This window comes from Phymastichus coffea, unplaced genomic scaffold (assembly GCF_024137745.1).
Source record: "Phymastichus coffea isolate CEN01 unplaced genomic scaffold, Cenicafe_Pcof_1.1 PCOF00010, whole genome shotgun sequence".
Classification (NCBI taxonomy): Eukaryota; Metazoa; Arthropoda; class Insecta; order Hymenoptera; family Eulophidae; genus Phymastichus; species Phymastichus coffea.
The window spans coordinates 287777-302323 of record NW_026706821.1 but is presented as its reverse complement, the minus strand read 5'-3'; positions in this window follow the sequence as shown (position 1 = coordinate 302323).

Below are 14547 nucleotides of genomic sequence, written 5' to 3'. Positions count from 1 at the left end.
AGGATAGGAGCTTAGCAGGCTAACCACTGAATAAGAAAATTATCTCAGGAAATTGCTGAGGCTTTATTTCTCTAACAGTGCTCGCGCTGCTAAGCAAGGTAGGATAGTGAATCCTCTTGCCGCAGCGACGAGCGAATTTATACTTGCGAAATGGGCTCCTTTCTACTCTTGGTAGCCCCTACAACGCTATTTTCGAAATTGATATAAACTTTTCACATGTTTTGTCGCAAAATGGCTCGATCGAAATTGCAATCTTATGATTTAAAAAATTAAATATGAGATGACGAATTTTTTAACACAAATCGCTTCTCGAGGAAAAATCGCCTTCTAAAGTTATAAGTTATACAATTCAATAATCAAATTACGCCAATTTTACAATAAATTTATGGAAAATTTTTACATGAAAAAATCGCTTGTAATTGGAGGAACGTTATTCAAGTTAAAAATGATTAATGTAGCTATCTAATTCTGAATAATAATTAAAAAACGGATTTGCAAATTTCTTTTTTAACGATTTAAAAATCAGCAAATTAGTAACAATCCTAATCATTAATTTTACAGATACATACGATCGATTCGCTATCTAACAGTGCAATTTTAATTGTTTAAAAAAATTATAAATTTTTTATTCATTGATAACTTAGTGAATAATTAGTTATCAAAGTGTCAAATTCTTGCTTCTCTGTTTTAATACGTCACGGACGTAATCGCATACTCGAATTAACAATATAATTATTTATTGCAAAATAACTAACACTATCTACTTGTAAATTAAATTTGACTAATAAATACCGACTTGAGAGTTATAAGAACACGAAATTCAGGATCAGCGCATCAAAATTGACTAAAAAATACTTTAGTTTATTTGAAAAACTTTATAATTGTCGATTTTCTATTGTAAACAATAAATTTTCCCACGGTCGTAACGTCACGCTCCTTATATGGTAATGTTTTCGCAGAGTTGCCCTGACACATTTGCATATACGTGAGGAAAGCGCCTTCGCTTCATTACCGCTTTTCTTTGATTGTCTTGTGTATATCGGGTTGCTAATTTGCAGAAGGAAATAAGAGACAAATCAGACTGGACCGTTACAATAAGTTAATAATTTATTAATATCACAATCGTAGAAAAAAATACCTTATAAAAAAACTTTCAATTTTTTCTAGAAAATATTGAGTTTGCTTTCGTGACTGTAAACGTTCTCCAAGATGTAAGAGTGATATTTTTGGATCTGATAAGTACATGGCTCGATTAAATACATCCAAAAGTCTATGTTGTCGACTGTCTTGGCGAGCCCTATGTATCATATTCCTCCTGTTTAATTTGTGCCATGCTTCACTCGAATCTTCGGAGTAATATGCTATAGGCAAAGAAAATTTCCGAGAGATTTTGCATCCATGTCTTAATAATTTATGCGTGGAAACGTTCATCCTACTCTACGAATATAATGTATAATGTAGTTCATATGTCTCAAAACAAAACTTTTCGAGTTTATCCAAATCTAATCGGTTTTTTGACTTGAAACTATATTTTTAACTAAAGTATGATCCAACTCTAAACTATCAGCAAACAATATAGGATCACTGAAGCATCTTCTCGCCAGATTGCCCGTATTGGTCGTTCCGTGCCCTTGTAAGCATAAATCGACTTTAACTCCAAAGTTATCGTATAGTACAGTTTGAATTTTCCGTTTCTGTTGCTTGAAAGTTTCTAATGAAATAAAATCAAAAATTTAAGCAATAAGCAATCATCTTTAATTATAAAATCAAATAAGTCAACAAATATATAACCAATGATAGGATAAACTTACCCTGCAAATTGGCACGCACATCCCATGTTTTTATTGTTAGTCTACGTGATAAGTGTAATAAATTTTCAAACGCTTTTATCTCGGCATGCAGTAGCCCTAATCAAAATAATAATGAGTCTTTATTAGTAATAAATTTTTCTTTCATATTTCCAAATTGGTGTGTCGTTTTTAAACACATAGGTGGTAGCAGAATTTCCTACCAAAGTATTAACGCATTTTCCGTCAAACATTGTTTTATGTAGAAAATATGTTGCGCAGACCGATTTGCCATTTTCCAATTTAAATTTATGTTTTTTCAAATAAGTGATTTCTTCATTTAATCGTCCAATCTCTTTTGTTATTGCCGCAGTATCCTCCTTTTCAAAAAACATTTTCAGTGGTCGAGTTAAACGAATGCTTTGAGGTGTAGGGTTTAACCAAACATAATTATCGTTATAACTATTGGCAATTTGAATAACATTAAAACAGGTAACAAAAAGAGACTGCTGAGCACTGGTAATATTTTCATCTGGACTATTAGATTTTTGTTGAGGATTCAAATGATTAGCAGAGCTATCAAAACCAAGATTTACTGTCATTTCTAAATTCAATAAACTCATATCGTCCCAATCTTTTGCCTCACTGTTAGCTAAGCGTTCAACAGTTTTATTTAAAATAGGTTGCAAGTTTACTATGATTTCAGTTTCGGACTCAATCCTTGTGCCAATAAGACATTCTTTTTTGGCCGCCTCTATCTCCAAATAAGGTGGGAAAATCGAACAATTTTTCGATTTACAATATGCTACCAACCCTTTGTATTGACGCACACTATAGTCATAGTCTAAATAAAATGCTAAAGCAGAATCTTTATCATGCCGAATTATTGAACTCTCATTTTCTTCATTTTTATGAATTCGTGAATTAATATTACACTTTGTTTTTGCAATTTGCAAAGCCCGTTCTAATAGTGCGATGTCATTATTATATTGAGTTGCAATTTCTTCAGCTCTTCTATTAAAAGTTGATATAGAGACATTAGATTTAATATTCTTGCGTTTCCTACCAGTGCGCACTGTTTGCCAAACTCTTTTGCGAGGCCTTCCTTTTCTATTATGTGCTTTTGTTTTGGGCCTTCTTTTTGTTCGACCCATGATGTCTAATATTGTGAACTGTAAATGTAAATCTAGATAAAGAGCATTTTTCCACATTAATTGTTTATAATACACATATTAATAAATTAATTTATGCAATTTCTCATCAAATATTGATAAGTTAGATTTGCAAGAGTCTAAAAAATATATATGTGCACGTATAGAAATTAAAAATTTAATGGAAATATAAAAGAACCCGAAACACAAAATGTTGTACTTATATGTTCCATTACCATTCAATGGGTTAAATATATTGTATATGAATGCTTTAAAAAGCTTTTTTAGAGATTTTTATACAATTTTTTTTCTTTTTGTTCCGTAATCTTGATTTTTGCTAGTATCTTTTGAATCGTTTATGCGTGGATTAAACCACATTATAATTTTCTGGACTTGAGATGCACTTAATACCTACCACATTTTATTTAGTCAAATAATATATTTCTATCTTGAAGTAACAAATTTTCTTTATTGCCAAGAAAATATATTGAATATGAAATATGATCTTGAATGGCACACACGATTGAAAACTCAGGCTCAAATATATGAACGACTTACGAGACTCGTGACCTTAGCAAACTACAGTGTGTAAATAACAACCAGAGAGGCACACTCTACAAATTCCTTTTTTACTTGCAGTACCTACCTTCTATAGTTGTCATGACACTGCCATGGCCATAGCATTCATGTATATATATTCATGTGTATTGATTTTGATTGATTCGCTGAATCTGAACCTGAAGTAGAATCGCTTTGTAATGCTCCGTTCATTTTTTAATCGCGAATTAGCCGTATTTTAAGGAGTATTTCGCATTAAAAATGATAACTGAACGTGGTAGGCCACTTCTGACTACGGAGTGGTGTTCAGCGGGAAAATCTACATAGAAATAATCTATATAATATGCTTGTTATAGATATTTTCTGTCTTGTGTGCTGAGATTATAGATTCGTTGAAAATGTTGATACTTTGACCTAATTTTTTGTATTCAAAAATAAACAAACAAAAATTTTGAATGACAGGTTATTATTTGTTATTGAAAAAGCTACAAAATGGCCTATTTACTTTTAAAAAAAAAATTACTGAACCATATTTAAAACTCGAAAAACTCTTTTTTCTTGAGAAAATTTGAACTTTGACCTTCATTTTCAAGGTTAAAAGTTTAAGTGATTCATACGCGACTATTTTTTCTTCATTCTACATCATTTCAGCTTTAAAATGCCGTTGGGTTCATTTCGCTAGGGGTATTGGTTCGCGATTTATTTCATTTTGGGGATTTGTTTCTGATTTGGAACACTGTGCGGCGTCGGTTATGCAGAGGACAATCTCATTGACAGCGCTTCACTTTGATTTCTCTTTCTTCTTATTCAGCATCAATGTTTTTTGACATTCTGTAATGCATACATTAGCAGAGAGACGCATTTGCAGTTGCGATGATATACATAAAATGTCATATCATCACTAGAAGATTATTGAGAGATAGACAACTTATGTTAACTTCCATGTTTACAACTAATCTAAAGGAGAAAAAGATAAAGTTGCGTTGATTAATAAATTAGTCAAACACCTTTCAAATTATAATTACATACATTCTACGCAATTTTTGGCTTAACCAGTTTACTTTTTACGCACCCTTGACGTATAACTTTTCCCAAAACAGCAAATTTAATTGGAGCACCGTGATAAGTTCCGTATACAGAATGATAGCCGCTTGCCAGAATATACAGTGTTAGTTTTATTCAATCCACTTATTAGCATTTTGAAAGAAAAGTGGTAGCGTATTGAGTAGTTCAGGTGGTAAGATACAGTTCATTTTGGGAAGAGCATTGCGTTGAACGGGAACTAAAGCGAGCTTCTTGAAAATAAATTAGCCTGCTGAAGCTTGGAAACCCTACATATCAACAATCTATCTTATCTCGAAAGGTGCGGTTTTGCTGATGCTACTGTTGCTGCTGCTACTAGAAGAAGGTCTTTTCTGAGCCTAAGCTCTCAGAGCTCATTATCTTTAGGTTATTAGAACAGTACCAATCTCAGAACCAGTACCAGCACCAGTAGCAGCAGTAAGATGTCAACTATGAACTACTACTCGGAGACAGTGAAGCAGCTCTGGAAGTTAGTGAGGCTGAAAGATGTCCAGCCTGAGAATTGTACGAGATCGCTTGATATCCTAAAGGAGGTTATCAGAGGACTTCGTCTGTTTATGTTGCGAGTGTAGAAAAAACATCAGTAATCGTCAATAGATATTGTGGCAGAGAATTTCGGGGGTTTTAACAGCGCTACGAGTTTCTTCCGCCACAAGGCTTGTTTGACTCTCTACCCCCGATTATTTAGGGCGCCAGACCGCAGGCTAATTAGGGTGATCGTCGGGGGTAGGGCCAAAATGGGATTTGTCGCGTGTATCCCGGTTTGCCTTCACGGCGACTGCGCAGGGTAGGCAAGCGTGTGAGTAATTGCGATCTCCTCAGTTCAGGCCTCGGAACCCAACTACTCGTTTCCAATTTTTCCTCCTCAGTTATGGTAAGCTGACAGCTCAGATGATGGCTCCTTAATTCAGGTCGTAAGTCCGTTCGAATTCGCGCGTATGTTACCTATCGTGGGACCCGAAAATATAGCGAATCAGCGTTATCCGATTATAACCGTCCGCGGCTGAAAATCACCAGCATGCAATTGAGGCAGGGTAACAGAAGTAAATTGTATGTAAAAAAACAATTAATCACTTTATTGACGTATTTATTAATTTATAAGCAAGAAGTCGGAGTGATTAGGGTCAGTATAACTCTGAATAATTATGAAATAGCAAGGGTACAAATTAATCAAAATATTAATAATTTTCCGGTTGGTCCTCGATTAACAAAGATGATGGAATGGTCAGCGCAAATAACCAAATCACGAATTTTCTTTGTCCGATCTTAACACTCACGCTCGGTTTACGAAATGGCGGAAAGGTCAGCACAATTAAATAAGCACGGTAATTTTATTCGGCCAATTCTACGTTCGCAACAAATCGTTAGCGAAAGGTCAGCGCGAATATCCTAAATCACGAATTTTCTTTGTCTGATCTTAACGCTCACGTTCGGTCTACGAAATGGCGGAAAGGTCAGCACAACTAAGTAAGCATGGTAAGTTTATTCGGCTAATTCTGTGTTCGCAATAAATTGTTAGCGAAAGGTCAGCGAGAATAACTCAACCACTGCCTCTAATTCGTATAAACCTAACACTTACTTTAGATCTACGAAATGGCGGAAAGATCACCGCGATTCGATAGGCACAGGCATCGACGGATCCACGCATCACGACGACCTACGGCACTGAAAATTTTACTCCCGTACTCCGCGATTAATATAAGTGAGTGGCACTTTGCCTACTTACGATTTTTCCTGACTGTTTCGGCGAACAAAATTAGCTAGTACAGAATGTCTACGTAATTAGTCCTGTGTGACGAAATTATCTGGCTCAATCACTCCTTCTAGCTAGAAGACCGGTGGTAAAATGGACGAGAATCGGCTTTTCGCGGTCAAAGATCGCTTTTCTTCTCCTCATTCCGAGAAGAAATGTTATTATTGGCCGGTATGCTAATTCGGATATCGGTAGCGCCCTCCGAATATTTTATTATTGGTTCATATGTAAATTAGAAGGATACAGCGCCGTCCTTAACTCTCCTTCTTTCGTCATTATTTACCCTCTCTCACCCTCCACTAAGGTAGCTATCATTAATTGTCGGGAACGATCTACCCCTACTCTTATCTATTTTTCTATCCGGACAGAAATCAAATTTTATTCTAATTCGTTTATTGGTCGTGACGTCACTAGCGAATTTCGTCAGAGGTTCGAATTCTGTCGGTTAATTTATTGCTTAAACCTAACGGGGTAGTTGTCGCTCGCTATCATAATAGGGGTGTCGGTCGCATACGAATTTTACAATTCGGTATCTATTCCATGTTCATTCTTATTCAATTATAATTTTAATTTTAATTCGTCATGAATACGTATATAATATACGTCGTTTCAATTGTAGCGCCCTCATACTCGCATTTGCATATTATTATATTTATCATTTCATATCATCTGTCTCGCTCGCTCTTGTTTAGTCTATTTCGCTCGCTCTGTCTCAGTCTGTCTTGCTCGCTCGCTCTCAGTCTGTCTCGCTAGCTCTTGTTTAGTCTACTTCGCGCGCTCTGTCTCGCTCGCTCGCTCTCAGTCTGTCTCAGCGTTTCAAAATGGCCGCTCGATCTCTCGCGCGTACGCCTCGTGTTCCTGTATCGGTTGTTGGAGCGCCTCCTGGGGCGCTCCCGTGTCGGTTAAGTGACGTGTTCTCGGGTGTTTGTGTGGTCGCTGTTGTGCTTGTGTGTGGCGCTCAGGATGTCGCCGATGGTGTTCGGTAGCCCGACACAGCTGATTGCCGGCTGCCACTTCATCGGCGATTTTCTGCTTGCCCCAGGAGTGTCAGTGCTTTATGAGTGTTGGTGTTGGTGTCTGGAAGTGTAACGGATCTGCATGTGTCTTCAACATGCATTTCCGCTGCATTTCCCAGTCAAGTTTTCCGTTTTCTTTTGCCGGTCGGTAACACGTGGTCGGGAGTGAGTGTGTGCGTGCGCTGTCTTATTTCGTGGTGTGCTCCTTTTTTTTCTCTTCTCTTTTAAGTGTCCGTCGGATCGCGTTTGTCGAGTTTGTTTCGCCGATATCTCCGGTGTGGTTGTTCGGGCATGAAAAAAGTAATCGTTTTTATATAGGGCGCGTTTGTTTTTATTTTATTTAACCGATTACGGGGCGGCAAGGGAAGGGAATGGCTTTTCTGAGATGTTGCAAATAATGCAGCGTTCAGGAAAGACCTTGTAATGTACCGCATTACAACATGAAGAATTCTCACAAATTTCGACTTTCTTTATAAAAAAGTTATTTTTGAAGTCATGAGCACGTGTCTTAAACTTTGAGAATACGTTCTTTTAGCTATTAAAATACTGATTCTGACTTGGTGCAACGTTTTAAAGAAACGTACGAAACGTTATTAACGTTTTTTCATGTTTTTGTTATTTTTTGATGATTTTTGTCTTATGTTTGAAGAATAAGTATAAGAAATAGGTATTTTACTAAGCAAATATAAACAGTTGATTATTGTTTGTGTATTTATTGTGAAAAACAAAAACAAACTATAAAAGAATATAATAAACATAAATTTTATTTTCTTTTAGTACGCGATTTTGTACAATTCCAAGTGTTTACATCTATATATTTCGATTGTGTGATACCTATTTAAATACATTGCACTGAATTTTGAATAATTTTCGTGTACAAATTTGTTGAAATTGTGATTAAATCGGAAATACACGAATAATGAGTGACAATGTCTATTTTAAAATTTTTATTTATTTGTCATATTGCCCTGTAACTTTCTAAATATTAGTCTAAAAAAATGGAGCGAGTGAACCTCGGTTTGATCATGCATCAAACAGAAGAGCACAACTATTTGTTGTCGAATTTTCAAAATAATAACGGTGTACTAATGAAAAATGTGCATTTTTACTTCTTTGGACGTTTTTCTCCTGCAGTAAACATTGTATTTTAACTACCTTATTGAGATAGCACATATTTCTACCACGACTAGTTTTGTTCCTTTTGTGCTTTACTACACTAGGCATTCGGTTTCATATCAATTTTTAGTTTTTAACTTTTTTGAGAGCACATATTCCTGTTAGGTTGCATTCGATTAAGCGTGCCAAATACTTGAAAATCCTTACTCATTGAAAAATTTTCAATCAACGCACGAAGTTATACAGAACAAAAATAGTTATAATTTTTGAGAGGTACCTTTTCTCCTTTGACAAATTTTGCCTATTTTTTAAAAGTATTTTCCATTATTTTAAAAAATGTAAAAAACAGTGCATCTCTGTTTTCTATTTTATCTGAACAATATGTACAACCTAATTTATCTTTGTTATATAAACAAAAATAATGAATCAGCGTAGAGGATACAGAGTAACACAAAAAGTCAAAGTTTGTGATAATTATCTATATATGAATCCCTTATTTTCTTGAGAGTATGACTGAGTTTTCATGAAATCTATTTACCAAGTACGAGGGGTGTTCAAAAAGTAAGCAAAAAGTAAGGTGGCTTTATGGTTTTCTTAAAAAATATTTATTTATTGGTCAATATTTATGTTGTCCTCTTCAAAGTAATTCCCGTTAGATATAATACACTTCTGCCAGAGCTTTTTCCAATCATCGAATTTTGAGGTATATAGTTTTGAGTTCTTTCAGCGATGCAGTTTTTATCTCCTCAATCGTTGAAAATCTATGTTCTTTCATGGGTCTCTTAAGTTTTAGAAAACGAAAAAAGTAACTAGCAGCTAAATCCAATGAATATAGATGCTGAGGCATAACGGTGATGTTGGTTTTGGCCAAAAAATCTTTCACAAGCAACAATAAATGAGCAGGTACATTATCGTGATGCAAAATCTACGAATTGTTTTTCCAAAGTTCCAAATGTTTTAAGCGTATTGCATCCTACAAACGACGCATAACTTCAAGATAATACTCCTTATTGATCGTACGATCTTGTGGTTAGAATTCCTGATGAACTACGCCACGTTAATCAAAGAAGACAATAAGCAAAACCTTGACATTTGATAGAACTTGGTGTGCTTTTTTGGGTGTTGGCACTTCTGGGGTCTTCCATTGGAACGGTTGGATTTTAGTTTTGACATCATAACCCACGATTTATTACCAGTTATAACCCTTTTGAGAAAATTAGGATCTTCATTGACTTCATTCAACATCTCATGAGCGATGGTCATGTGACGGTTCTTTTGATCAAAATTAAGCAATTTCGGAACGAATTTCACTGACACACGTCTCATGCCCAAAACATCCGAAAGAATATCATGGAATGAGCCAACCAATATGTCAACATCTTCTGCAACTTCTCTGTCGGTGATTCGACGATTTCTTAACGCAATTTCTTTCACTGTTTCAATGTTTTCATCTGTTGTTGATATGCTGAGACGTCCAGGGTGAGGTTTGTCTTCAACATTCTCTCGGCCTTCTTGAAACAGCTTATACCACTTTTAAACATTTTTCTTACTCAGAGTAGACTCACCGTATGCAGTTGTTAATATTTCAAGAATTTTAGAGCACTGGATCTCATTTTTCACGCAAAATATAATGCAAACTGTTTGTTCCATTCTTTACGATAGAAGAAAATCGCCGAGCACATCAAACACTTCTAACCTCTAACACCTCTGCCAGAAAAACAACACGTGCTATATAGTCAAAACTATGAATATATGATCGTGGCGAGTTTAATAACACAGCAACAAAAATTCAAAGCTTGAATGTACGTAGCCCGCGAAAATTAAAAAGTCATCTTACTATTTGAACACCTCTCGTATATCAAATTTTCGACGCGGATAGTTGCGACGAGTCGGCTTGTGTAACTCTTTAACTATTTTTTGATGCTCCATTGTTCAATACTTTATCATCGCCATCAATATCACGAGCACGAACATTACTATTGATGTGACGATCTTATTTCTTTTATAGATGTAATGTCACTATTGATCGTTAATACATGTTGATCAATCTAATTTATTTACACCTCCACTTGAGTATTCAATTCGTTCAATTTTTCTTGTAATACTATGTTAATAAGAGTAATTTCGTCGACTATCATCTCTAAAATCATTCGTTGAACAGAATTCAAGTTTACTGTATCAATTATTTCCTTAGGATCAGCTGTATTGCAGAGTCTCTTGTCATCTACATTATACTTATCATCGGTAGTAACCTCGAATCCAATATCTGGAGAACCTCGAGAACATTCCTGTCGTTCCAAGTCATGTCCAAACACTACGACGCTCATGATGATAATGATTAGAATGCTATGAAATCTCAGTATACGTATATACCCTTGCTCGCGTAACTCCTAATAATTGAGTGAATTTCGTTCACGTGATCGGATTAACAGCTGATTGTTCTCCCTTTCGCAATCTGAGCCGATCGATCAACTCGTTAGAATCATTTCGATAAACATAATTGACTGACATGTCTGCTCTAGTGCCTTTATATTAAGGTAATATACTATCTTCTCCAAATATTGATTTTCTTTTCTTATTTGCTGGACTTGATGTATGAACGTATGTAAATCTTGAATTTCCTACTATATTTATTTGTAAAATTATCATCTTCGTTATATTATTTCTTATGTGTATTTGTTTCATTGAGAATTTTATGTAATTCTTATTATCTTTATTGTCAGTCAAAAAAGTCGTAAGCTCTTTCGATACAAAAAATACCCTTAGACCAACAGTTTTCGGATATCTCTTTCCATTAACGTTAATACTGTCTTGTACGAAAGTGATTGATGATTTACAAATTACATAATTTTCTCCTTGTTTACGCATTCCATATAATATTTTCACAATTTTTTTTTTTATCGATGCTCAGTAATCGCAAGTACTTTTCCGAAAAAGGATCCTTGAATTCAGGTCTGTCAAAAAATAACAGTAGGTAAACTAGGCAGGCCACAGATCAGGGGGATAGGATAGGAGGGCCTCAGATCATGGGAGGGGCCTCAGATCAGTAATCTGAAGTTCATGAACTATAAGATCAGCACTCTCAGATCAGGCGCCCCTTCTTCTTCTGCAGCACTCTTAGATTAAGCGCCCCTTCTCCTCCTGAGATCAGGCGCACCCACCACCGCTCCCTCTGTGATCTGTATAAGCTATCAGATCAACACTGTTAGATCATGCGCCCCCCCGCTCGCCCGCCAAATATGAAATGCGTTTTAAATATTAAAATAAATTTATGTAATTAATTGCATTTAATTAATTTGACGTAATTAATTGACGTGTAATGCATAGATTTAGTGAAAAAAATGAGCAGACAACACGAGGAATCGATCTCGAGTCCTACGGATCGATAGACCGTAGCCTCTAGCAAGTGAGCCACGGCTGCTTATAGCTCTTGGTATCTCTTATTGGGTTTATTAGATGTAACGAGGGCAGCGCCTTATTCGGTACTGACGTCACCAATTTATTAAGGGGAGAGTAAGAGAGGCACTTTCGCTCTTTAACAATCGGGGAACGAGAGGATAGGTCGAACGAATAAATGATTTTCCTTAATTAGAACATACAACTTAAATCTATTCAGACAAGCAAATACAAAATCGGTTATAATAAAGTTTACATCACGCGCACATGTACAGAACAACTTAAACTAACGCGGGAGGATGAATGGCCCGGCGACTAAATCGCCTTGACCATTTGCCTCCTTACAAAGGAAAGAATACGTCGAAACCTCTCTACCGCATTACGATGAGCGTAGCCGGCAAGTGATCGCCTGGCTACCTATCGTTCCTAGGCGGCCGCGCATCACCATGAGAGAGAGAAATACCGGGAGAGAGAGATAACCTGACCTTTGTCCTTGGCGATGAGCCAGCAACGGGGAGTTGACCTGGCCGCTGGCTGGACGTCTTCCTCGGCGTAGCCCGTGGTGAACCCACTGGAAGTCATGCCGTGCACGGTGGCGAGGGCGACACTGAATGCCCTGCTGCAGGTGTTGTCGCCACACGTTGCCTCGTCTCGCCCTGGTCTGGTCACTGCTGCACGTGTACTTCTTCTTCTCTCTTTGCGCAGCTACTTTCAACTTCTCTCCTTAACTTTCGTCCGGGAACTGGCTCACGCGACTTGACGCATGGTCAGCGCTCGCGCTCTGGCCGGGCTCTCCCACGAAGCCCACTCATTAGGCGGCGTGCGACAAAAGCGCTAATTGGTCGCGCGTCACACGCCGGCCCAAACCTGAATAGTGCGTGCATAGACGCGCACTCTAGCATGCTCGCTAACTCTCTCTCTCTCTCTCTGTCCCTCTCTGTCTCTCTCTACCTCATAGTCGCTGCGCTCTTGCTTCTTCGGGCGCTCTCAACCTTGCTCGGCAATCTTCGGCGGCTGGAAAAACATAAAGGCCAGTGGTTAGGCGCAATAAATATATGCGCCGAACGCTGACCACGTCGCCATGCTGAGCGATAAGAGGGAGAGAGAGAAGGAGGGTAGACGAGGAGCAAGCGTACTGCTTGCTCTCGTCACATAGGTACACGCAACCAAAAAGCGACTGGACTACGGCGTCCCCCCCGCCGCGACTTCATCCATACGAGGTGTGATCAAAAAGTAAGGTGAATTTTTATTTTTCTCAAAAAATATTTATTTATTCATCAATTTTTATTTTATCTTCTTCAAAGTAATCCCCCTCGGATATAATGCACTTGTGCCAACGCTTTTTCCAATCCTCAAAACATTTCAAAAAATCATTTTTTGTGATCTTGTTTAGTTCATCCTTCGATGCTGTCTTTATCTCCTCAATCGTGGCAAAACGCCGTCCTTTCATGGGCCTCTTCAGTTTTGGGAACAAGAAGAAGTCACAGGGGGCCAGATCTGGGGAATACGGTGCCTGTGGCATCGTTACTGTGTTGGTTTTAGCCAAAAATTCGCGCACAAGCAACGATGTGTGAGCAGGGGCGTTATCATGGTGCAAAAGCCAATTTTTATTTTTCCACAAATTCGGACGTTTCTGGCGGATTGCTTCGCGCAAATTGCGCATAACTTGCAGGTAATATTCCTTATTTACTGTTCTACCCTGTGGCAAGAACTCATGATGCACCACGCCCCTGCAGTCAAAGAAAACTATAAGCAAAACCTTTACATTTGATCGAACTTGGCGTGCTTTTTTTAGTCTTGGTGATCCAGAATGCCTCCACTGGGACGATTGAGTCTTAGTCTCGACGTCATAACCGTATACCCATGTTTCGTCACCTGTTATAACCCTGTTGAGTAAATCTGGATCATCGTTGACGTCATTCAGTAGCTCTTGGGCGATGCTCATGCGACGTTTCTTTTGGTCGAAATTGAGCAATTTCGGAACAAACTTCGCTGACACACGTCTCATGTCTAAAACACTCGTCAAAATTGATTGGCACGAACTAAATGAGATGCCAATATCATCAGCAATTTCTCTAATGGTAATTCGACGATTTCCCAACACTATTTTCTTCACTTCTTCAACATTCTCATCAGTTGTTGATGTGCTGGGGCGTCCAGAACGAGGTTCGTCGTCAGTGTCTTCTCGGCCTTCTTGGAAGAGTTTATACCACTTGTAAACATTTTTTTGGCTTAAAGTAGACTCACCGTATGCCACTTTCAGCATTTCAAGTGTTTTGGAACATTTGATTCCATTTTTCACACAAAATTTAATGCAAACTCTTTGATTCATGTTTTTAGACAGCAGCAAATCGTGGAGCACGCAAAACACTTCTAACCTTAATGCCTCTCACAAACAAACCAAACATACTACAAAGCTGAAATTTGGAACGTATGTTCTAGACGAGTGTACCGACATAACTAAATAAAAAAGTCGAAGATCGAACGGACGTAGCCCGCTAAATTTCAAAATTCACCTTACTTTTTGATCACACCTCGTATGTGTGCACGTGTTTTAAGATCACGCGTTATCGCGCGCGCGCGCGCGCGCGCGTGTGTGTGTGTGTGTGTCTGTGTGTGTGTGTGTGTGTGTGTGTGCAACACATTGATATTTACTGCAAACACGAATGCCTGTGCTTGTCCAAGAG